Consider the following 26,656-nt stretch of genomic DNA (forward strand, 5'->3'; position numbering starts at 1 on the left):
CTCCAGGGATGGTGACTCCACCACCTCCATAGAGAAGAGGTGAGAAAAGACAAGAGAATTGTTTTGGTACAACCAATCTTATAGAATCATAGAATCAATAAGGTTGGAAAAGACCTCAGCGATCTCATGGGGCTCTTATGGGGAGCTATGAGATCCCTTCTGCTCAACCTGAGCTGAAAGATTTGAGCAGAGGGTAGCTCCACTATGCAGGATGGGATGGATGTCACCTCTGCAGCTCTTTGCCTGGGCCTAGAGGGCACTGACCTTGTGCTACCTGAGGCAGACATGCAAGGTGTAATACAATGGGAGCCCATGTACCTGGAAACCTCACACCATCTAGAAATGCCCATTCTCAAAAGAGAACCTGGTCTTGAGGTAGAAATGGAGCAAGAGGATCACCTAGAGGTACTAGAAGTGTCCAAAGACAGGCAACAAATCTAGTGAAGGGTCCAGAAAACAAATCTCATGAGGAGTGGCTGAGAGAACAGGGATGGCTTAGTCTGAAGAAAAGGAAGTTGAGGGGAGACCTTCTCACTCTCTACAGCTGCTTGAAAGGAAGTTGTAGAGGGGTGGAGGCTGGTCTGTTTGACCAAGTAACCTGGGATAGGACAAGAGGGAATGGCCACAATTTGCACCAAGGGAAGTTTAGGTTGGATATCAGGAAGAATTCCTTCATTGAAAGGGTTATCAGGCATTGGAATGACTTACCCAGGGCAGTGGTGGAGTCCTCATCCCTGGAGGGATTTAGGAGGTGTACAGATGTGATGCTTAGGAATATGGTTTTGTTTAGGGCTTGTCAGTTTTAGGCTAATGATTGTACTCAATGATCTTAAAGGTCTTTTCCAATCCAATGTTTTACTGACAGTCAAAAACCCTGCCTCAAAGCACATTTCAAGGCTCGTCCACGCTATGGAGCTAATTCAAGATGGATATAAGCCGTTACAGCTTGCAGAGGTGGAAAGCAGCCTCAGATATACCCAGGCAGAACTTGCAGATAGTAAGGATCAGGCCCACATTCAGCCTCTCCATCCACTCCACACAAAATGCCTGCATCTGCCAGAGGAGCACCTGGGATTCCCAACACAGCCCAGGCAGCTGCAGGGCTCAATAACCCCCCAATGACCTTACAGCTCAGCACTACCACCAGCTGCCCAAATTCATCTTTGAGAAATCCTTCAGCTCCTTGGATGAAAGCTTCTAGCCACTTAACTAGTATTATTTATAGACATTTTAATACTTTTAATAAGCTGGTAGAACAGCTGAACTCAGCTGCCATATTAGATTAGGTAGAAGTGGAATCTATCAGAGGGTTTTTCCAATAGATTTCTTCCCTGACAGCAAGCTCAGCCTTCCTTCCAATAAGCAGCATCATGTTTCATGGTTTGCTGCCACTCTACTACTTAAGATTTCAATTCTATCACTTTATTTGCAGCAAGTTAACTGCCATTAGCACAAACATCCCTTTCTGAAATGATAACCACCTTACAGGTGCCAAATCTAATAGCTCCATTATCATAGATTACCTCCTGGAAATAAAGGGAAGGGTGAGTTGTTCTGGCTTTACACTGAGTATCAACAATTCAGCTCATCTCCCTCACTGGGAATAGTTGTGGTAGAGCACAGGAACCTTTGACTTCTCCAGTCAAAACCTGTTAGGTCTGTTAAAGGCACTTAGGAAACAGTTACAGCCAGAAAAACATCCAGGTTAAAGTTTCAGACCAATAAAACTGGATATCAGACCCAATAATGAGGATCATGGGAACTCACCACCAGATAAACAAGGATTTCTGGACTGGAAGCCCCTCAACATTATAGGCTTGGGGCAGAGTGGCTGGAAAGCTGACCCTGGGGAGGCTGGTTGACAGCCAACTGAACATGAGCTAGTGTGTGCCCAAGTGGCCAGGAAGGCCACCAGCATCCTGGCTTGAATCAGCAATGGTACAGCCAGCAGGAGCAGGCAAGTGATTGTACTCCTGTAATCAGCACTGCTGAGGCCAAACCTTGAATATTTGGCTCAGTTTTGCGCCCCTGACTACGAGAGGACATTGAGGTGCTCAAGTGTGTCCAAAGAAGGGCAAAGAGTCTGATGAAGGGTGTGGAGAACAGGGCTGGTGAGGAGCAGATGAGGGACTTGGGGGTGTTGAGTCTGGAAAAAAGGAGGTTGAAGGGAGACCTCCTCACATCTAGCTGAAAGGAGGCTTAAGTGAGATGGTGGTCAGCCTTGTCTCCTCCTGTAACAAGTGACAGAACAAGAGAAAATGGCCTCAAGTTGCACCAGGGGAGGTTTAGGTTGCATAGCAGGAAAAACGTCTTCCCCCAAAGTGTTGTGAAGCCCTGGAACAGACTGCCCAGGGAGGTGGTGGAATCACCACACTAGGAAGGGTTGAAAAGCCATGTAGCTGTGGTGCTGAGGGACATGGTTCAGTGGTGACCTGCCTTGCCAATCTTAAAGGACTCTTCCAACCAAAACCCATTCTCTGATTCAACAGTCAAAAGAAGGTTTCTTTATTATCTTGCGACGCGACTTCACTTTATAGCCCACAGAACCACTGATCCTTTCCAAAATGCTCTTGGAAAAACAGCCTGTTTGGGATTTTGTAACTTCACCTTCCAATTTTCCTCTTTTTCCTTTCATTTTGCTGCACATTCTGTTTCCCCCACCCCCACCCCGCGAAGCATGCAAAGCAGCGCTCCCGAGTTGAGCTGAGGTCCCTCAAGCAATACAAATTAAGTGCCACATTCTTCTTTGCAACAATGCCCCCATATTAAGCAAATGAGGAATCAAGCAGGGCTCAACAATTTAAATAAAAGCACCATTTGATTTGGTAGTAAATCCTTCAGCAAGGTGGACGTTTACCATAACAGAGAGCCCTTCCACAATGACATAATGGCCTGCAGACAAAGAGCCGATAAAGCCTCTTGTTCCTCTGCCCTTTAATTAGAAGCATTAACACAGTTTGTTTTTAAAAAGCACATGGCTCAGCTCAGCTGAAGGCATTTTTTATTTGGCCTGAGAGCTCTTCTCCCTTTAATGAGAAAGGGAAGAAGGCAGGATTTGGCAGGAGGGGGACCAGCGGAGACGTTTAGCGGAATGATTGGGTTTGCATCCAGAAATCTGCAGCGTTAGTTCCTCACCATTACTTTGGTTGTCTCCTCCGTACAGTAAGTGATGGGAGGTCAGAAAGAGCAGCTTTTATGAAATATCCTCAGTGTGGATCTCTAAATAAAGATGAAGAAGATCCAGGGAAAAACGTTTATCCTAGTCTATTAAGTTACTTTAATGGTCTTCCTTTCTTTAGCACACGGTTATCATCTAATGATTAAAAAGTCTCAAGCAGATTGCTTCTTCAACTCGAGGAAATTAATTTTCCTACACAATTGGATTTGGCTTCCAATTTTACCCTAAAGTGTAAGTTATAAAATATGGAGGAAAAAGGATATTAAAAAAAAAAAAGAGTTAGTGGTCATACCACCGAGCACAAGATCATAGAATCACCAAGGTTGGAAGAGACCTCAAAGATCATCAAGTCCAACCTGTCACCCAACACCTCATGGCTAACTAAACCATGGCACCAAGTGCCACATCCAATTCCCTCTTGAACACCTCCAGGGATGGGGACTCCACCACCTCCCTGGGCAGCACATTTCAATGCCTAACAACTCTCTCTGTGAAGAACTTTCTCCTCACCTCCAGCCTAAACTTCCCCTGGCACAGCTTGAGACTGTGTCCTCTTGTTCTGGTGCTGGTTGCCTGGGAGAAGAGACCAACCCCCACCTGGCTACAACCTCCCTTCAGGTAGTTTGAGACAGCAAGAAGGTCTCCCCTGAGTCTCCTCTTCTCCAGGTTAAGCAACCCCAGCTCCCTCAGCCTCTCCTCACAGGGCTGTGCTCCAAACCCCTCCCCAGCTTTGTTGCCCTTCTCTGGACACATTCAAGAGTCCAAGAGGTCAAGATGGTTGAGCACATCCTTGTCAAGCTGCACTAAACTGCTGTTCTTTTGAATAAAGTTCTATCATGGTGACTCTCAACAACACAATCCCACTACTTCAGGAGACATGGATCTACACTTCGCACCTTTGGGAAGGTCCTTTACCTGCCCAGATATGATTTTCCCTCTCCCAAATTATCATTCCACATTTAAACACCTTCTTTTCCATGCTGAGAGTCCAAAACATGGACAGTTTCACACAATTGTTAAGACTGGGAAAGACCTCTGCAATCATCAAGTTCAGCTGTCAGCCCAACACCACCACAGCCACTAAACCACGTCCCAAAGTTCTTTGTCTACACACTTCTTGAACACCTCCAGGGACGGTGACTCCACCACCTCTCTGGGCAGCTTGTTCCAATGCTTGCAGGAAAGAAAATTTTTCCTGATAACCAATCTAAATCTCCCCTGGTGCAACTTCAGTCTTACCATTTGTTACTTGAGAGAAGAGACCAATCCCCACCAAGCTCCAACCTCCTTTCAGAGAGCTGTGGAGGGCAATGAGGTCTGCCTTCAGCCTCCTTTTCTCCAGTTCTCTCAGCCAGTCCTCACCAGTCTCATTCTTCTGACCCTTCACCAGCTTTGTTGCCCATCTTTGGACACTTTTGCTACCTGTAGGCTGCACCAGTTGCTTGGGAACTGGCCTGGCTCTTAGGGCCTATGGAGTGGCGAGGCTGGGACAGAAGTCCACACAGTCTGGGACTGGAGATGACCCTGTTCTCTGAAACAAGACAACTCCCTGCACAGGACAAATGACTGGAGCAAACCAGAGCTCCAAAACCACACCTGGCCCTGTCCAGCCTGCCTATCATCTTCATCAGCCCTACCCCACCACTGCATACTCTCTCTTCAGAGAGGATTTGGCCTCATCCAGGTGGTACCAATGAGGCTGAAGACAACAATGAGGACAAATCAGTGTTGTCCTGCCTGGCATCAGTCCTCACAGCCCTTCCCACCAGCTCCTCAATTGCACCAGCAAATGGACAGTGTCCCTGTCTCACCCTTTTGCCCCATCCCAGCTTCTCCCAACAGCAAGCAGACAGGGCAGATGCAGCCTGGGGGCACACTCTGGAAGAGTATTTGCTTTAAAAGTGCATTTCAGATCATTAATTTAGGAAGTCTGCAACAGGAGAAGAGTGTTTGAGTGTGCCAGGGCAGCTGTGGGAGGCAGCTAACAGCAGCGTGCGAGCGCCAGGGCAAGATGCTGATTACAAAAGCCCCAAACCTCACATCACACACGGCGTATGGAGAATGTTCATCACTCCTGCCTCCTACAGCGTGACATCTACATGCAGCTGCAGAGACAGGCAGAAGCCACGCTCCCAGCTTCCCTTCAGTGCCTGTGTAATGGCTTGGGCAGATAAAAGCTGGCTGTCGTTCACCAGAACGCAATCAAATAGCTGTGGAGGAACAGCATTCAGCCCGCAGCAGCAGCAGCAGCCTACCTTGCTTAATATAATCCCCAGGATGGCAGCTGCAAGAGTTGTTTCTTGACTAATTCTAGCTTCCCTGCCCCAGTGACCTGGCTTAATTGTCTGTTTCAAATGGGTTTATTTTCCCGCTGCCGCTAAGTAGGACAGGAGCTGCGAAACAAATTAAAACCAAGCGATGCCACATAAAAGAGATGCTAGATTGAATGAATGCCTTCCTGAATTTCCTGGAGATTAATAAGACTTAAAACTTTTAATGGCAAAGAAGCTGTGAAAACTATGTATTTATGGTTTTTTTAATACCTATTATGCCTACCCATGTCTGTGACCTTGCTCGAGATAGCTTTGACTTTGTCGCTGTTGTCTGCCTGCTGTGAGTTCCACGTCAAGAGGAGGCTTGCTCTGGGACCTCAGGCAAAGCAGTTAGCTTCTTTCTACCTCTGCTTCCTCATCTGTCAGATGAGTGTAATACCTAGATACTCTTGAGGAAAAGCATTTAGACATAAGTTTAGTGACTTCCACACTGGAGCTGCTAAATTAACCACCGATACTGTTATGTGTGCAGACCCCCCAGCTTCAGCCATCTATGGTGAGAAGAGCACTGGTAATCAATAACCTGACAAGGAAGGAATTGAACACAACATCTGCCATTTCTGGCCTTGCTTTAAGATCCCAGTGAAAGCTGTGTAAACGGAGCCACAAAGATGATCAGAGGGCTGGAGCACCTCTCCTGCAAAGAGGAGCTGAAAGAATTGGGGTTGTTCAGCCCAGAGAAGAGAAGGCTCCAAGGAAACCTTAAGAGCTGCATTTCAATAACTGAAGGGGACCTGCAGGAAGGCTGGGAAGGGACTGCTTCAAAGGGCCTGTGGTGGTAGGACAAGGGGCAATGGTTTGAAACTGGAGCAGGGGAGATTTAGACTGGACATTAGGAGGAAGCTCTTTACAATGAGAGTAATGAAATACTGCAGCAGGTTGCCCACAGAGGCAGTTGAAGCCCTGACCCTGGAGGCATTCAAGATCAGACTTGATGTGGCCCTGGGCATCCTGATGTAGTTAGAGGTGTCCCTGCTGACAGCAGGGAGGTTGGACAAGATGACCTTTGAGGGCCTCTTCCAACCTGATGCAATCTGTGAACCTTTAAGGTTCCCATGGTGTGCTAAGATACACTGTGCAAGTCTAAAGTAGATTCCTAGTTATACATCCAAGCTTCAGGACTTTAACTCAGCTATAAAATTTCCTCTCCAGGATAAAATCTGATGCCAAGGTCATTGCCTCACAGCTTTTACTTTGTCTATTCTAAAAAAACCCAAGGAAGTCCTAGCATTAAAAAACATCCTATGCCTGAGAACCTATCTCCATGCTCCTGTTTTCCAGCACTTCTGGCAGTTTTGCTATAGGCTGTCAAAATGCTGATGTGCAGGCAGTCATCATCCCCAGCTCTAGGTGTTTTCTCAGCTGAAGTAAAACTTCAGCCCCTAAGACCTCCATGACATGGAACAGAGCTTACCCTATTTCCACAGCCACTTGGAAGGAGAAGACACTTTGGAATGGAATGGAATGGAATGGAATGGAATGGAATGGAATGGAATGGAATGGAATAGAATAGAATAGAATAGAATAGAATAGAATAGAATAGAATAGAATAGAATAGAATAGAATAGAAGAATAGATAATTAACCAGGTTGGAAAAGACCTTTGAAATCATTGAGTCCAACCTATCATCCAACACTATCTAATCAACTAAACCATTGCTCCAAGTGCCTCATCCAGTCTCTTCCTCCAGGTGACTCCACTACCTCCCTGGGCAGCACATTCCAATGGTCAATCACTCTTTCTGTGAATAATTTCTTTCCAATATCCAGTCAAAACCTCCCCTGGCACAGCTTGAGACTGCGTCCTCTTGTTCTAGTGCTGTAGAGAACAATAAGGTCTCCCCTGAGACTCCTCTTCTCCAGCTCAGCAACCCCAGCGCCCTCAGCCTCTCCTCACAGGGCTGTGCTCCAAACCTCTCCCCAGCTTTGTTGCCCTTCTCTGGACACCTTCCAGCAACTCTCAACATCTTTCCTAAGCTGAGGGGCCCAGAACTAGACACAGGACTCAAGGTGTTCCAACTACCCAACCATCTCCAACAGCCATCTTGTTGGGACATCAGCAGCAGCCACCAACCTTGAGAGTCCCTTCCAGAATGGGTGTAAGATGAGAGTGAGACTTGCCCAGGGTCATGAGACATTGCGGAAGGCATTTTGGGCTGTTCTACACCATCCACCCAAGCACTGGCAGCAGAACAAGTTGCTAACTCCCATCAATGACCCCAGTCCTGTGCTCTCTCTGTGCACAGGGGAGCAATGCTGCATTGCAGCTTTTGAGGTGTGTGCTTTTGAACCTCAGAGCACAAGCCCTGAAGAAGTCACCTTGGAGAAAGGAAATTTGATAATTACCCTTCAGTCAGGACTCTGTCTCTGTTCACAAAGGATTCTGAGGAAATAGTTGCAATTACAGCCTTCTCCCTTGGGATACACTTAAAAGATGGTTTTTCATTTTAGCTAATTTAATGGCAGTTTGCAGAGCTAGCTGTTCCTGGAGGCAGTCTGGAACCAGACACTCAGGGGGAAACCCAGACTTTCACACTTGGTACAAACGTTTTGGCCCAGGGCGATGAGCCCAGAAACCTCCCTAGAGCACAGAGGAAAGAGGCTCCTTCCCCCCAGCCAGTGGAGCATGACTGCATGTTGGCAAACATCAGCATGCTGGGGGTTGGATCCTTAATGGTCTCTATTTATTCACAAAGGCAGAATTGGGGGAAATAAGAGAATCATAGAATCAGCAAGGTGGGAAAAGACCTCAGAGATCATCAAGTCAACCTAATACCTAACATCTCCTGACAACTAAACCATGGCTCCAAGTGCCACATCCAATCCCCTCTTGAACACCTCCAGGGATGGGGACTCCACCACCTCCTTGGGCACACATTCCAATGGCCAATTTCTCTTTCTGGGAAGAACTTTCTCCTCACCTCCAGCCTAAACCTTCCCTGGCACAGCTTGAGACTGTGTCCTCTTGTTCTGGTGCTGCTTGCCTGGGAGAAGACACCAACCCCCACCTGGCTACAACCTCCTTTCAGGGAGTTGTAGACAGCAATAAGGTCTCCCTTGAGCCTCTTCTTCTCCAGGCTAAGCAACCCCAGCTCCCTCAGCTCACAGGGCTGTGCTCCAGACCCCTCCCCAGCCTCGAAACAAACCCCAACCATCTCTCACAAGTGATCACTCATAGTGATTTATTTGGGACAGTCCTACAGAAGAGGCAACAACGACTCCCAGGTTTGGAGGAAGCGGAGATAAAACAGAGAATGATTTGAATAGCCATTGGAATGTGCTGCCCAGGGAGGTGATGGAGTCCCCATCCCTGGAGGTGTTCAAGAGGGGATTGGATGCGGCACTTGGAACCATGGTTTAGTCTTGAGGTCTGTGGTGACAGGTTGGACTTGATGATCTTTGAGGTCTCTTCCAACCTTGGTGATTCTTTGAATATATGCCCTGGCTCACAGTGGAAGCCACTAAAAAGTACACAAAAGAATAGCCAGGAAAAAAATTCTTTCCTTGCCTGGAAAAACCACTGCACATCAAGAGAGAATACAAAGGGGAGCAGAGATTAACATGGATGAAGAGTCAGAAAGACATAGAATTTGGTTAACCTGCTTTTATTATTCCTGCATACCTGCTCCCCTAAAGGTTTTACACTCAAAAGCAGGTCTGGAAATCGCTGCTGCATTTTGCTTGCACAGAAATTATCCAGCCAGAGTATATCTTGTAATCAAACCCAGGAGCTAAGCCACAAAGCCTTGGCTCCACCAGGAAAAGAGATGTTTCCTTGTATCTCATTACTTAAAACATGTTAACCAACATGAGATAAAATTCTAGCAAAACAATGCAGTTTGCAATCTTAATCTGAGCCGGGAGGAGAGAGTGAATCAGAGCCTTCTCCCCACACTGGGTAGCACCACGTGGTGCCCAGGGAAGCTGCAGTTCATGTGAGGTAGGTAAAGAGAGCACAAACCTTTGAAGAACAGGAGGTCAGGGTTTCTTCCTGCTATTGACTACCAGCTGTCTATTCAGTGAAAACCCAAGCACCCTCCTGAAGAGCTTATCCAGGGGGTTTCAATCCCTTGTCAACCTCTCATTAAAAGCTAGTGTTTGTCCATGCAAATCAGACCTATTTTGCACCATGTTAGAGATGCAGAACCCCCCCAGGGCAACGTCAGGGAATAGAATAGAATAGAATAGAATAGAATAGAATAGAATAGAATAGAATAGAATAGAATAGAATAGAATAGAATAGAATAGAACAGAATAGACCAGATCAGACCAGACCAGGTTGGAAGAGATCTTCGAGATCATCATGTCCAACCTATCATCCAACACCACCAAATCAACTAAACCATGGCACCAAGCACCCCATCAAGTCTCCTCCTAAACACCTCCAGTGATGGTGACTCCACCACTTCCCCAGGCAGCACGTTCTAATGGGCAATCACTCTCTCTGTGTAGAATTTCCTCCTAACATCCAGTCTGAACCTCCCATGGCGCAGCTTGAGACAGTGTCCTCTTGTTCTGGTGCTGGTTGCCTGGGAGAAGAGAGCAGCACCCAGCTTCAAAGTTTGGCCAGAAGTAGTTTAAAACCTCATTTCTGCTGATTAGCAGTGACTGCAACCACCTTCACTGGGCAGCTCTGAGTGGAAGAAGCAGCACCTTCCCCAGTTCTCCCAGATGCTTGGATTTAACACACAGAGCCAGGCAGCCAACACCTTTAAACCATTCCCCAGCTCCTCAGGATCTCTGTGGGTTTATACAGTGGGAGATTTAAGGATTTCCATTTGCACCACATCAGAAATCCCAGGGACGTGACAGCAGGCAAATGCTGGGATTTTACCTCTATGAAGGTGAAAGATTTCTTGTACTTTATTCCCTCTGAGGTGTGATCTTTTGGCACTTCCAACTCCTGACTTAGAAATAAAAACAAGGTCTATGCAGGAAGAGAGAGGGAAAAAAAATAGACCAAATTTTTATCCTTAGAAATAGCTAGGATGGAATACAGATTTTGGGTGTCCATGCTCAGCTAATCTGATATCTAAACCTAACCCCACTCCCAGTGGCTTTCAAATGAAAGCATTCCATTCCATATGGACAAAGCAGATGTTAATTATGCTGATTCTGGCCCCCTCTACTCTGCTCTGGTGAGACCCCACCTGCAGTACTGTGTTCAGCTCTGGAGCTTCCCACACAAGAAAGATGTGGAAGTGTTGGAGAGGGTCCAGAGGAGAGCCACAAAGATGGCTGGAGCACCTATCCTGTGAACACAGGCTGAGAGTTGGGGTTGCTCAGTCTGGAGAAGAAGAGGCTCTGGGGAGATCTGACAGCAGCCTTCCAGCGTTTGAAGGGGGCTAGAGCAGACTCAAGGCATGGAGTGACAGTACAAGGGGATAATGGTTTGACACTGGAAGAAGCTTGATTTAGAGTAGACATTATGAAAAAAATCCTTCTTGAGGGTGAAGACCCTGGCACAGGTTGCCCAGAGAAGTTGCCTCCAACCATGGAAGTGTTCAAAGCCAGGCTGGATCACCGAATCACTGAATTGTTTCTGTTGGAAAAGACCTCTAAGGTCATCCAATCCAAACCTTCTCTATCTCTACCAAAGGTGGTTCTAAACTGTATCCCTCAGCACCACATCCCTGTGTCTTTTAAACACCTCCTGAGACTCAACCACCATTGCCTCTCGGTGGTGCCTTGAGCAGCCTAGTGTAGTAGGAGGTGTCCCACCCATGGCAAGAAGGTTGGTACCAGATGACCTTTAAGGTCCCTTCCAATCCAAACCATTCTGTGATTCAGTTATGGAAAACTTGCAGTGGGCACATGCTGGTCCCACCTTTGGGTGTCTGCCATGGCCCTCACTGCAGCCCCCAGCCCTGGTGGGTTCAGCTCTGTGGTGCTGCTCGCACTCATCAAAGGGCTGGTCCAAAATCCCTTCTGCTGGAATTGTTCCCTCAGGAGGATCAGCCCTCTCTTGCTACCAGTAATAAAGGCAATGTAACTGTAGCTTCAACTCCACTCTTGCTAGACTGCTAATTAAATGATAATTACTTCTAGATGCAATATGTATAACTAACAGGCACTTAGCAGGAATGTCTTAGTTACTTTCCTTTTTTACTGTGAATATAGTTTTTTCTCTCAAGGGCAGCAGAGCAGCTGATTTTTCAGTCATGTTCCTCCTCTCCACCAAGCATAAAAATCACAGGGAAACAATTTCACAGGTAAACAAACTACTTCTTGCCTCAGACAGCTCCCAGCCCAACACAGCAACAAGCAGGGCCCTGCTAAAAAGCATCAAGAAGGAGCTGAAGGGTCGTGATTCAACCCCTCTGATCCCTCACTCTGGTCCAAGCTGCCACAGACTCCTCACTACCCAAAATGGGACTTGGGCAACAGGATGTGTTCTAGACTAGGACAATCAGTGTCCCCATTTCACTTGCCAGGCTCCCCTATCTCAGTGAGTTCTCCCCAAGGGCTCTGCTCCCAGCTTCTCTTCAAGTGGAGAGGAATGAGCTCAGTGCAGAGAAACAAAAGCCACATCTGCTCTCTTCCAAAAACCCCAGCTGGAGGAGGCTGTGCCACCACCCTGCCTATGACACAAAGCACACATCTGCCCTTATACACAACTATGCAGACCAGTCAGAATATGCATGCCACAGAATATATTTGGTTGGGAGAGACTTTCAAGATCATCCAGTCCAACCTCTGACCCAGCACTGCAAGGTCAACACTAAACCATGCTCCTAAGTACCAGCTCCACATGCCATTTAAACACCTCCAGGGATGAAGACTCTACCACTGCCTTGGGCAGACCATTCCAATGCTGGAGAACCCTTTCAGTGAAGAACTATTTCCTAACATCCAGCCTAAGCCTCCCCTGGTGCAGCCTGGATCCATTTCCATTTTTCAGACCAAGTAGAGGGTTCAGAAGGCAGATGCCACACAGTGGCTGGGTCCCATCCCAATTGCAGGGCTCCTTTTCACCCTTTGGTGGGGGGGAAGATAAGTGACACTGCAAGAAGGTCATTCATGACTAATTGCACAACCCCCAGAAAGCAGCACCCACACCAAGATATTCCTTCAGCTTCTAAACCTGCTTCAAGCAGCTACCAAATGCAAAAGGAAGGACACTCCAATACTGCTCAATGTAAAGTGGTGACACTATGAGCATGTGCTCTGCAGGCCATGCAGGTGAGCACCACCCTAGAACAAACCTGTGCTGCTTATAGCTGAAATGTCATTTTCAGCCTCTGAGCCATCAAGCCAAACCCCAGAAATCATGAGAGAAACCTCTCCTGGAGAATCGCTGCCTGTAGCAAACAGGCTGCAAGCCAAAACCATGCATCTGGGGGACAAACACACAAATGAAACTGTGAGATGTCACAAAGTGGAGTTAAAAAGCAATTCCCTTGACAAGAAGGGCCAGAGCACATATCCCTGTCAGCTCAGATGGCCACTAAGAGACTACATGAATAAAAGAGCAGTGAAAGATGAACGCCACTGTTGTGCCTCCCTCTGCTTGTGAATGCAGACTCACAGCACCTCTTCCACCAGAGGGTTATTTTGCACCATCACTTTCAAGCCTTCAGTCTAACCACAAGTCAAAAACTGGTCTAATTTACCCTCAAATGTTCAGAAGTGTCTCCTGAATCTAAATGCCTCCTAAACACGAAGTTCAAGCTGCTATCAGAAATGTGGTGGGTGATGAATCATAGAACCACAGAATTGTTTTGGTTGGAAAAGACCTCTAAGATCATTGAGTCCAACTGTCACAGAATCACAAAGGTTGGAAGAGACCTCAAAGATCATCAAGTCCAACCTGTTACCACAGATCTCATGACTAAGCCATGGCACCAAGTGCCACGTCCAGTTCCCTCTTGAACACCTCCAGGGATGGGGACTCCACCACCTCCCTGGGCAGCACATTCCAATGGCTAATGACTCTCTCTGGGAAGAACTTTCTCTTCACCTCCAGCCTAAACTTCCCCTGGTGCAGCTTGAGACTGTGTCCTCTCGTTCTAGTGTTGGTTGCCTGGGATGACAACACAACCATGGCCGCTAAACTATGTCCACATGTCTGCAGGGATGGTGACTCCACCACCTCCCTGAGCAGCCTCTTCTAATCCCTGGCACAATTTCAGGCCATTCCTTCTCACTATGCCAATTAGTACTAGCATGAAGAGACTAACCCCTACCTCACTCCAACCTCCTTTCAGGGTGTTGTAGAGAGCAATGAGGTCTCTCCTCAGCTTCCTCTTCTCCAGGCTCAACATCCCCAATTCCCTCAGCTGCTCCCCACCAGACCTTTTCTCCAGACCCTTCACCAGCTTTGTTGTCCTTCTCCGGACATCCTCCAGAACCCCAACGTCCATCCTGGAGCGAGGGGCTGGTTTCTAGTTAGTTTTGCAGACTAGAAGCTCCTGGCTTCTAGTTAGTTTTGCAGACACCTATGTTGCTTTCTGACATCTCACCGTAATGGATGTTGAAGTTAAAGGTTCAGGAGAGTGAAGTTATTGGGAATTTCATGGATGTTTCTGCAGAGAGAATCCAGGGGAAGGTGTTTACGTTCACGACGGGCTGGTACTAAGCACAGGGACGTGAGTAATGGTTATTGACAGATGGAGCAGTTTCACTTTGTGGGTAAATGAGAGTGCACTGAAATAGCCCTGTAAGCACCTCGGAGAAGCTGAGTAATGCATTTATTTTGACAACTACTTGATAGGAGCCTGTTGGTAGGGAGGGCAGCTCTCAGGTTTATCTTACCCTTCACGCATCCGTAGCGCAGAAGCACAATTCCCGAGAAATATAACAGATACATTTTGTGCCTGCAGCATTTAATAGCAAATGCCATCCTCATTTCTCAGGGCTTGGGGGTGATTTTTGTTTTAAACACTGAGCAGAGCAGACAGAACAAGAAAAATGAATACAGGAAGGAGTGTATTGAAATGCAAATGCAAAGTGGGGAGAGATGATTGCCAGGTAGGGAAATGCAGAGGTGGGAAGGTTGTTTTTTGGATTCACCTCCATCTGGATTAGAGCAGATCCACCCAACAACAAATCAGATGTCCAAATATTTGCAAAGGGATTTAACCAAACTGCCTGTTCAAGGGTCAGAAGACTCAGGGCAAGCAGCTTCCAAAGTAGAAATCCCATCCCAGGGCACATTTATCACAACGAAAGACCTATGAAAGCTTGAAGGCTCCATGGTGACAGGTCGGACTTGATGATCTTTGAGGTCTCTCCCAACCTTGGTGGTTCTGTGTGTTTCTCCCATTAGATGCACACAGGTTGGGGACCACTGAGAAGCAAGAGCTCTTTAAAAAGGTGGTGTGAAGCAATGCTGACCACAGCGCAAGCAACAAAACTGTTGTAGATCCCAGAATCACAGAATTTCTGGGGCTGGAAGGGACCCTGAAAGATCATCTAGTCCAACCCCCCTGCCAGAGCAGGATCATCTACACCAGATCACACAGGAAAATGATGATCTATTGACTTCAAGCTGGTAAAAGACTCAAAGCCTGAGCACAGTCTGGCCTGTGACTGACATCTGCTGCAATGGGGAACACTAAACATCAGCCCACTAAGGGTCAGTTTGTCATGGGTTTTTAGTTATTGTTGTTGTTGTTAGGGGTTTTGGGGGCTATTTTTCTTTGTTAGGTATATAACCACTACAAAGTGCACTGATTTTTTGTTTCTTCAGCCTGGAGAAAAGGAGGCTCAGGGGAGACCTTCTCACTCACTACAATTAGCTGAAACAAGGTTGTAGTGACGTGGGCATCCATCTCTTCTCCCATGTACCAAGAGTCTAGACTAAAGGAAACCGCCTCAAGTTGTGCCAAAGGAGGTTTAGATTTGTAGGTTGGGTTGGGTTGAAAGGAACCATAAAGATCATCTAGTTTCAGCCCTCCTGCCATGGGCAGGGACACTTTCCACTAGAACAGGTCACTCAAGGCCTCATCCAACCTGGCCTTGAACACTTCCAGGGAGAGGGCATTCGCAACCTCCCTGGGCAACCTGTTCCAGTGTCACCCTACCTTCACTGTAAAGGTTGACGTTGCCCCCTTAAGAAAGGGAACATGGTGGACGGAAGTTGGTAAACGGAAGGAATAGTCTAAACTAATTTCATTGGACGAGTGGGAGTGAAGTGGACATTTCCAGCACTTCTCAGTCAGTCTTGCTTCCGTCTTTGCTCCGTGCAGCAGCTTTCTGTGCTGGGCTTTCTGCCAAGGCCCCGGCCTTGAAAACAAGATACCAGGCCTGTATACTAACTCCCTTCCAATTAACACGAACTGCTTCTAACTTTTTTTTCCTCTCTTTCTCTTTCTATCCCATTCTGGGGAAAGGGGGGGAAGAGAGGGGAGAGCGGAGGTGGGGGACCCCTCCCTGCCGAGGGGGGCACTCTCATTTCTGTGTTACTCTGTTGTATATCTTTGTATATATTGTAGATATTGTAAATTTGTAAATAATCCCCTGCAGACCCTACATCGCTTTGTAAATATAGCTCCACTGCTTTGCTAATTCAGCTTGCGAGTTTTTTTTTCCTTTCCCGTCAATTTTTTTTTCCCTTTTACTTTACAAGGGGGAAGGGAGGAGGCTTCTCGGCCTTACCCTTCCACCCACCACATTTTTTTTTATTGGCGTACCCAACGTGCGGCAGATAATTAGTTTAATTTATTATTTGATTGATTTAGTGTTTTCCAGCTGAATTAGCAAACATGAAGGTATTGTGGTTTGTGGAGCGATTGTTCTTTTCAATTTTTGGGGCTCTGGTTTACAGGTATTGTTTGGGTTTGATTTTGGATTACCTGGGTAAATATTTGGTGCGGACAATTTATATGTGGGTTATGTATAGAGTTAAATTATGGTATGGAAAATGTATTAATTTGTTATGGCCAGTGAGATACAGGAATGTTACCTCCACCACTCTCCCAATTGAGATAAAGGGTTTTAAGATTCCGCCTGAGGAGACAGTAACTTTAGGTGATGCCTGGGATCCAAAGGTGATTTATTTCATGTGTATAATTCTGCTGCTGGTGATAACTAATGTGTATTCTCTGTATTCCTGGCGTCGGGAGAAAAAGGTGTCCAGGGCGTGTTTTGTTATTAAAACTAGATCAAAGAGAAAACGCCGTGGCTCTCGATCAGTCCCAGAGTCATCTAGTGACGAGGACTGTGGAGAACCCGTGTCAGTCAAAAAGAAGGCTAAAAAGTTAATTGGTAAGGCAGCTCTAAATGACTTTGCTGATTCTGGCAAGCAGCCAAGGGCATCGGCTGGTATCAACATGGCACCTACTCCTTCTCCTACTCCTTCTCCTTCTTCTTCTTCTCCGTCGGCCAGTAATGGAGCAACGTCACTTCCACCCACTCCCTCGGTGGGACCGGAAGTCACTGCCCCAGCAGCTGATTTATCTCAGGACCTGTCAGCTTCCATTAAGGTGGCTGTAAATGCAAACACAGCTCCAGTTAAGGTGGCTCCTTTAAAGACTAGAGCTGGAAAGGGCAAAGATGGAGAAGAAGAGGAGGAGACTGATCCTGGTGAGGGGCCCTCTGCTCTAAAAGATCCTGCTCAGGAGGAAGAGAAGGTTTGTTTTAAAGATCTAGCTAACCTAGTGAGATCAAAGCAGGATAGAGATGAAGCTAGGAAAGCAGCTGGCAAAGGTGGTTCTCAGCTTAAAGAGATCCTTAGGAGAATGACAGCAGGATTTTACGGGCAAAGAATTCAGGGAGACGAGGAGGAAGATGATATTACGGACTGTTCGTCACCACGGGAAGAATTGCGAAATGTCCGTAAAGATTTCACCAGGGCAGATAAGGAGCCAGTTCTAGCTTGGCTTAGTAGGTGTTATGATACAGGTGCTTCAGCTCTAACAGTTGGAGACAAGTCAGCAGCTCAGTTAGGAACTCTCTCGAGGGACAATGGAATAGATAGACATCTAGGCGAAGCTCTCGGTAAGGTTAATCTGTGGATACGCCTTTTAATAGCGGTTGCCCTGAGATACCCTTCCCGAGATGATCTTCCCTGGAATCCTAAACCCTGGACTACCATAGATGAGGGAATTAAGCGCTTGAGAGAATTTGCTGTTAGAGAGCTACTCTATGGTGAACATGAAACTCTGAATCCTGATGACATTCCTGTGGGTATTGGTCTTGCAAAAAAGATCATCAAACTTGTTCCTTCTAATTATGCAAACATTCTGGCAAGCAGAATTGTGTCAAGAAGTTATGGTGGAGCTTCTCCCACGGTTGGCCAATTCAGTGATCAAATGAGACAATTGGAGGATAGCATGACACGTGGTTCTTTGGTTTCAGCCATTGAAACTCTGTCTGGAAAAATTGAGAATTGCATGAGAGAGTTAAAGGATGAATTTAGAAATTCCATATCCCAATTGGCACAAAGGGATAGTTTCAATTCTTCCTTCAGGTGGGTACAAGTCTCATCTGTGAGGAATACACGTCCTCAAAGGAGGTCATTCCAAAACAGGACATTCCAAAACAGGTCATTCCAAAACAGACCACCAAGACAATCACGTAGAACCATCTGGATAACTCTGCGTGATCAGTTTGGTGAGAACATGAACCGCTGGGATGGCCAACCAACTTCTAATCTTTTCAGGAGACTGAGGGAATTGCAAAGTGGCAGAACCCGAGGTAGCAATACCAGAAGGGTAGCTGTTACTTCCACAGTTCCCCAGAACAACTCTTATGACTCCAACAGTGGCTCCAGTTATAACATGCAAAGTTATAACCCTGCACAATATGTGCAATGCACATGTGCGCATGTTCCCCATAACTAGGGGTGCCCTGCCTCCCGCCAGGGGGAGGAGAGGGATAACAGAGATAACAGAATCTATTGGGATGTGTACATCCAGTGGCCTGGCACTTCACAATTTCGGAAGTACAGGGCCTTGGTTGACACAGGAGCTCAGTGCACCATAATACCATCAAATTATCAGGGATCGGAGTCAATAACTATTCTGGGAGTCACTGGTGGATCTCAAGAGTTAAGTAAGGTAGAGGTTAATATAAGTTTAACTGGTAAACAATGGAGGAAGCATACAGTTGTGACCGGACCTGATGCACCTTGTATTTTGGGAATTGATTTTTTGAGAGAAGGGCGTTTCAAGGACCCTAGAGGTTACAAATGGGCTTTTGGAGTAGCTTCAATAGAAATTGATGGACAAAAATTGAAGCTGTCTGCCAGACCTGAACTTTCTGATGAATCTGCAGTTGTGGGACAACATAAGATACAGGACATTAAATTGCCGGTTGCTTCTCAGACTGTGCATCACAGACAATACAGAACCAACCGTGACTCTTTGTTGCCCATTCAAAATCTGATTCGTCAGTTGGAGAGTCAGAAAGTCGTCAGCAAAACTCATTCGCCTTTCAACAGTCCAGTGTGGCCTGTGCGGAAGCAGAATGGAGACTGGCGTCTGACGGTAGACTACCGAGCCCTAAATGAAGTGACACCACCTATGAGTGCAGCAGTACCAGACATGATGGAGCTACAGTATGAGCTGGAATCCAAAGAGGCCAAATGGTATGCTACCATAGACATTGCTAATGCATTTTTCTCTATTCCCATAGCAGAGAAATGCAGGCCTCAGTTTGCTTTCACCTGGAGAGGAATCCAGTACACTTTCAACAGGCTGCCAATGGGCTGGATCCACAGCTCAAGCATTTGTCATGCGGTGATCCACGATGCTCTGGAGAAAGGCGGTGCTCCAGAACACATCCAGTTCATCGATGACATCATCGTCTGGGGTAAAACTGCTGAGGAAGTCTTCAAGAAAGGTAACAAAATCATTGACATTCTTCTGAATGCAGGTTTTGCCATCAAGCGAGACAAGGTGAAAGGACCTACCACAGAGATTCAATTTCTGGGAGTGCGGTGGCAAGATGGACGCCGACACATTCCAGTGGATGTGGTAAATAGAGTCTCCACCATGGCAAGTCCCACAAATAAGCAAGAGACCCTACGTTTCTTGGGGATAGTGGGATTTTGGAGACTGCACATTCCTGGATACAGTCAGATTGTGAAACCTCTGTATGATGTGACTCGAAAGAGAAACCATTTCCACTGGGGACCTGAACAACAAGCAGCCTTTGACCAGATAAAGCAAGAGGTAATTCAAGCAATGGGTCTGGGACCTGTCCGAGATGGTCCAGACATTAAGAACATTTTGTACACGGCTGCAAGTGACAATGGTCCAACCTGGTGCTTGTGGCAAAAAGCTCCAGGTGAGACACGTGGACGACCTCTTGGTTTCTGGAGTCGAGGTTACAGAGGTTCAGAGGCTAACTATACTCCAACAGAGAAAGAAATCTTAGCTGCCTATGAAGGAGTGAAAGCATCTTCTGAAGTGATTGGAACTGAATCACAACTTCTTCTAGCTCCCAGATTACCAGTTTTGAATTGGATGTTCAAAGGCAAAGGATCCACACCACATCATGCCACAGACTCAACCTGGTCTAAGTGGATGGCTCTGATAACACAGAGAGCTCGAATGGGAAATCTTGAAAGACCTGGTCTAGTGGAGGTGATCTCAAGTTGGCCTGAAGGTATCAACTGTGCCAAACCTCCAGAGGAGAAAGTAACTCGTGCTGAGGAAGCTCCTCCTTACAATGACCTTTCTGATGATGAAAAGAAATACGCTTTGTTCACAGACGGTTCCTGTCGTCTTGTTGGAAACAAGCGAAGGTGGAAGTCTGCAGTGTGGAGTCCAACACGCCGAGTTGCAGAGGCGAGAGATGGAGAAGGGGAATCCAGTCAGTTCGCAGAGGTAAAAGCTGTCCAGCTAGCTCTCGACGTGGCTGAACGTGAGAGATGGCCAAAGCTTTATCTCTACACTGACTCATGGATGGTAGCCAATGCTCTATGGGGTTGGCTAAAGAACTGGAAAAAGAGTGGCTGGCAGAGAAAAGGAAAACCCATTTGGGCAGCCAACCTGTGGCAGGACATTGCTGATCGAATCGAGAGAATTCCAGTGAAAGTGAGACACATCGATGCTCACATTCCTAAGAGCAAAGCTACTGAGGAACAGCAACACAACCATCAGGCAGATCTAGCTGCAAGAGTTTCTCAAGTAGACATGGACTCTAATCTTGATCTCGACTGGAAACACCGAGGTGAGATATTCTTAGCTCGGTGGGCTCATGATTCGTCAGGACATCAAGGCAGAGATGCAACATACCAATGGGCTCGTGACAGATCCATAGACATTTCCATGGATGCTATCACACAAGTCATCCATGACTGTGACATTTGTGCTGCTATTAAGCAGGCAAAACGACTTAAGCCCTTGTGGTATGGTGACAGATGGTCCAAGTACAAGTATGGTGAAGCTTGGCAGATTGACTACATCACTCTACCACGTTCTCGTTCTGGTAAGCAATACGTGCTTACTATGGTAGAGGCAAACACTGGATGGTTGGAAACTTATCCAGTTCCACATGCAACTGCACGCAACACCATTCTTGGTCTGGAGAGACAGATCCTGTGGAGACACGGAACTCCAGAGAGGATTGAGTCAGACAACGGAACTCATTTCAAGAACAACCTTGTAAAGAGCTGGGCAAAAGAGCACGGTATTGAGTGGATATTCCACATTCCCTACTATGCACCAGCTTCAGGGAAGATTGAACGCTACAATGGTTTGTTGAAGACCACTCTCAAAGCCATGGGAGGTGGATCTTTGAAAAACTGGGAAAGACATTTAGCACAAGCAACCTGGCTGGTAAATAGTAGAGGTTCAGTGAATCGAGCTGGACCTGCACATTCAGATTTGCTACGGAAAGTAGAAGGTGATAGAGTTCCTGTTGTTAGAGAAAAGAATCTGTTAGGTAAAGCTGTTTGGGTATTTTCACCCTCAGGAGAGGCTAAACCTGTCCGAGGGGTGGTTTCAGCTGAAGGTCCGGGTCACACTTATTGGGTAATGCAAGAGAATGGTGAAATTCAGTGTATTCCACAAAGAAATTTAACTTTAGCTGAAAGAGGTTAATTTTGAACTGCTGTACAGCTACATCGCGTCCAGAGGAAGAATCAACAAGGAATCTACGGTGCACGAACCCTGAGATCCCTGAGAGCCCTGAGTCAACTAAGAGACCCTGAGAATCCCTGTTTCCCTTTTCTTCGCTTCATCAGTGAAGAAATGAACTGTTTTCCATTTTTCTCATTTTCTGATTTTCTTGGACTTTTGAATCATCTACATCTGAGCATAGCCGGAATGGACTATGAGCAGCCAATGAAATTGTTTAGAAGGGGTGGACTGTGGCCGGTTGACGTTGCCCCCTTAAGAAAGGGAACATGGTGGACGGAAGTTGGTAAACGGAAGGAATAGTCTAAACTAATTTCATTGGACGAGTGGGAGTGAAGTGGACATTTCCAGCACTTCTCAGTCAGTCTTGCTTCCGTCTTTGCTCCGTGCAGCAGCTTTCTGTGCTGGGCTTTCTGCCAAGGCCCCGGCCTTGAAAACAAGATACCAGGCCTGTATACTAACTCCCTTCCAATTAACACGAACTGCTTCTAACTTTTTTTTCCTCTCTTTCTCTTTCTATCCCATTCTGGGGAAAGGGGGGGAAGAGAGGGGAGAGCGGAGGTGGGGGACCCCTCCCTGCCGAGGGGGGCACTCTCATTTCTGTGTTACTCTGTTGTATATCTTTGTATATATTGTAGATATTGTAAATTTGTAAATAATCCCCTGCAGACCCTACATCGCTTTGTAAATATAGCTCCACTGCTTTGCTAATTCAGCTTGCGAGTTTTTTTTTCCTTTCCCGTCAATTTTTTTTTCCCTTTTACTTTACAAGGGGGAAGGGAGGAGGCTTCTCGGCCTTACCCTTCCACCCACCACAGTGGATATTAGAAGAAATTTCTTCACTGAAGGGGTTGTCAAGCCCTGGGACAGGCTGCCCAGGTTGGTGGTGAAGTCACCATCTCTAGAAGGACTGAAAAGCTGTGTAGATGCAATTCTGAGTGACATGGTTTAGGCAATGCTGGGTTAACGGTTGGACTCGATGACCTTCAAGGTCTCTTCCAACCAAAAATGATTCTGTGGTTTTCCAAATAGACAAGTTAGATTTAAGGCCCTCTTGAAACTGCTGGCAAAACTCTCAGCGTGCTCCTTGGCAGCAAGAGTGCACCTTCAGTGTTTAGGAAAAGAGAAAGGTGTTTGGATTCCAAGTTGCTCACATAAGCAGCCAGCGTTCATCAGCAGCCAGCTTGCACTCTCTGGCACCTGATAATGAGGTGACTGTGCAAGCTGGGATGAATGGGCTTAACCATGTGTAAAGGCAGCATCAGCCCAAGAAGATTTGGATCTGATGAAGAGCCAGGATTTAACTTGTACACTTCAAATGACAGGAGCCTGTTTGAAGTCAGTGTTCAGGCAGCAAAAAAACCCCACAACAAACCCAACCTGCTGAAAGTGGGTGCTTTGTCACCTTAAAATTGTCATCCCCAGGAATACAATGTCACTCACAGGCAGACTGCAGAAGTCAGCACAAATGCTCATTTAGCCAGGTTTGCTTTCTTGCAGTTCACAACCAGATTGGCAGCAAGGTTCCCAGGACTAAAAGAGAAGGTCAAGGGAAGGCTGGCTCCCAGCACCCCAGGACTGCCACGGGCACAGACTCCTTTCCAGGAGGCAGAGGGGACTGCCTATCACCCACCATGGTACTGAGTGCATGGAGGGCTATCTGAGATGGTTTGAGTCTTTCAGCTCTACAGAATCACAGAGAATCACAGAATCACAAAGGTTGGAAGAGACCTCAAAGATCATCAAGTCCAACCTGTCACCACAGACCTCAAGACTAAACCATGGCTCCAAGTGCCACATCCAATCCCCTTTTGAACACCTCCAGGGATGAGGACTCCACCACCTCCCTGGGCAGCACATTCCAATGCCTAACAACTCTCTCTGGCAGGAACTTTCTCCTCACCTCAAGCCTAAACTTCCCCTGGTGCAGCTTGAGACTGTGTCCTCTTGTTCTGCTGCTGGTTGCCTGGGAGAAGAGATCAACCCCCACCTGGCTACAACCACCCTTCAGGTAGTTGTAGATAGCAATAAGGTCTCCCCTGAGCCTTCTCTTCTCCAGGCTAAACAATTCCTGCTCCCTCTGCCTCTCTGCACAAGGCTATGCTCCAGGCCTCTCCCCAGCCTCGTTGCCCTTCTCTGGACACGTTCAAGTGTCTCCAATGTCCTTCTTAAACTTAATGTCCTTCTCAAACTTAATGTCCTTCTTAAACTTGAGTTCTTGGGCCTACAAGTATTAGTGCAAATTGCATGTTGGAAGTGTCTTTGCAGAGGCTTCTTGCTTGAGTAAAATTAACAGTGGAAAAAGGGAGGGGGTGGAAAGACCCAAACTAAAGGCACGTGCTAGGAATCACTGCCAGTTTTACCACACGAAATAACAATTATGGCCTCTCTTTCCACAAAGCAAGGAATGCCAACAGCCCCAAGCACTCTTGCTCCACTTTTGCCTTTAATTAGAAAAACATACGTTGATTTTAACAGCGCAAGGATGTCCCACAGAACAGCAAAGGAGGCAAGGGAAGTTCTAACCTCTAGCTTGCCAGAGCCAGGTGCAGAAGGAGGTTGCTTTTTAATAGCAGGATGCAATGTTAAATGAGTCCATGAGGACTGGACAGCAAAGTCAAACTCTTTTGAAGCTGTGGGGCAAACCTGGACATAACCTACACATAACAAGTGCTATAAAGAAAAGGTTCATCATCTGAGGTTGTTTAACCTCGAGAAGAGAAGACTCCAAGGGGACCTTAGAGCTGCTTTCCAATACCTGAAGGGATCCTACAGGAAGGCTGAAGAGGGCTTTTCATGAGTGTCTAGAGACAGGAAGGGGGAAAGGTTTTAAGCTGAGGGAGAATAGAGTTAGATTGGATTTTAGGAAGCTCTTCAGTGTGGTAGGACTCTGAAATAGGTTGCCCAGAGAGGCTGTGGATGACCCCTCCTTGAGGGTGTTCAAGGCCAAGCTAGATGAGGCCTTGAGCAACCAAGATTGATTGAGAGGCATCCCTGTACCTGGTGGGGAGGTTGGAATAAATGATCTCTGAGGTCTCAGCCATTCTATGATCATCTGTACGTGAAATGTAACCAAACACTTCAGTGTTAAGCTACAGTGAAGAACCTCTTTATTGAGGTCCCACTTTACCATCTCTGCTTTAATTGAAGGGCAAGAATCTGACATTTTAACAGCTGAGAGACTCAATTGTAGGTGGCATGTTCTCACTGAAGAATGAACTCTGAATTAAGCAAGCCATTAAAGCCCATACTGATGGCTTGTGCTGCATTTTCGCCAGCCTAGCCTGGCAATTTCCAGAGAGTGTAAGAGCACTGTCACACACAAAGCACTGCACAGCACACCCGTTTTTAGAAACTGCTGCTGTCTGCCTGCAGATGTGCACCATTGACAGGGGAAGAAGGGTACAGCAAAAAAAAATAAACAATCCACAGTAGAAACAAGCTGGCCTGCCAGCAGCATCTCCCAAATGGGAGAAACCCAAAATAAGCCCAAACTTTGCTCTCGTAAATGTCGATCTAGCCTGCAACATGTGGAGACAGTGTCTGGCAAATTTTGGTCTTAGCCTTGCAAAGAGTGCCCTGCTTGAATGTTTTCAACTGAAAAAATCATAGAAGCATGGAATGGAATGGAATGGAATGGAATGGAATGGAATGGAATGGAATGGAATGGAATGGAATAGAATAGAATAGAATAGAATAGAATAGACCAGACCAGACCAGACCAGGTTGGAAAAGACCTTTGAGATCATCAAGTCCAACCTATCACCCAACACCATCTGATCAACTAAACCATGGCACCAAGCCCCCCAACCAGTCTCTTCCTAAACACCTCCAGTGATGGTGACTCCACCACCTCAAAGGCACCTTTGGTTCAAAGGCACTCTTAAAAGTCATCCCCTGCAGTAAGTAGGGATGTAGCTAACTAGATCAGGTTGCTCTGAGCTTTTTATAGCCTAACCTTGAATGTCTCCAGGGATGGAGCCTCCACCACCCCCTCGGACAATATCTTACAGTGTTCCTCCACACTCATTGTGAAGAACCTCCTCCTAATATCCACCTAAATCTACCCTGCTCTAGTTTAAAACCAATATCCCTTGTCCAATAGCTACATATCTGTGTAAATAGTCCCTCCCCAGCTTTCTTGTAAGCCCCTTCAGGTACTGGAAGGCTGCTATAAGGTCTCACCAGAGCCTTCTCTTCTCCAGGGTGAACAAATCCCACTCTCTCAGCCTGCCAGCTCTCAGATGACTAAGTGAAAGAAGCCCAGAAGCTGTATTTTCCATACATGCTTACTCCTGATCTTCATACTGGCTCCAACTTAGCAAACTCCTAAACACATCCTTGGCACTGATCATGGTTACCTCCAACATCTTCAGATCCCTGATGTTACATGTTTCACTGTTATCCTCAGCCAGAGCCTCAGCTTTAATTGAAGGCCAAAGCAGCTCATTACAATTAATGGTGATAAAAGTGCTTCCATCCACCTGAAGATTTGCACCAACCCATCAATTTTAAATCCATGTATATTAGCATCAATTATGCAAACCTCCCAGCAGCTCCAGAAGATTTCCAGCCCTAAATCTGGAGTGTGTGAGTATCCTTTGCAACCCAGTCATCTACAGAAAGAAAGGAAAGGAACTGCTAAAAAAGAAACCATTATAGCTGAGCAGGTGCTGCCAGAGAGGTGGGATGATGACAGAAGAAGGTCTCAGCTACCCATAAAGAGCCAGATCAAAGCCATTTAAAGAAGGATAATCTGGGTTCCTAGCTATAGTTAAAGCCAAAAGCCTGTTTCACTTTCCCCTTGACTCTTCTCTGTACTTGAAACCATAAGCAAAAAGCAAGCAGATGGCTGCTGCCATGCTGTGACTGTTGCAACCTTTGCCTTAATTATTCCCCTGCACAAAAATTGTGTTTCCTGCCACAGGACACAAGGTTCTGCCCTTAGGGGCTGCAGTAGCTCACATCAGTGCGTTTGTGGCTGGAACCATTTGCTCTGGAGTTATTCTCCAGCTCCTGTGCCAACTGCAAAGAGTTAAGGGGGAAAAGAGAAGACTTGAAGTGATCTTGAAAAGATAAAACCACTCTAGCACATGCATGCAAGCAGTTGGGTTTCCA

At 46.6% G+C, this 26,656-nt stretch overlaps 1 protein-coding gene across 1 annotated transcript in view; it reads right to left on the reverse strand.

Moving 5' to 3' along the window:
- The window catches only part of GALNT17 (polypeptide N-acetylgalactosaminyltransferase 17), a 298,218-nt gene that overhangs the window by 108,073 nt on the left and 163,489 nt on the right, over positions 1-26,656 (reverse strand). The window lies entirely within an intron of this gene.

Source organism: Melanerpes formicivorus, unplaced genomic scaffold, assembly GCF_026170545.1.
Source record: "Melanerpes formicivorus ecotype bairdi unplaced genomic scaffold, bMelFor1.0.p_v2 SCAF_29, whole genome shotgun sequence".
Lineage (NCBI taxonomy): Eukaryota > Metazoa > Chordata > Aves > Piciformes > Picidae > Melanerpes > Melanerpes formicivorus.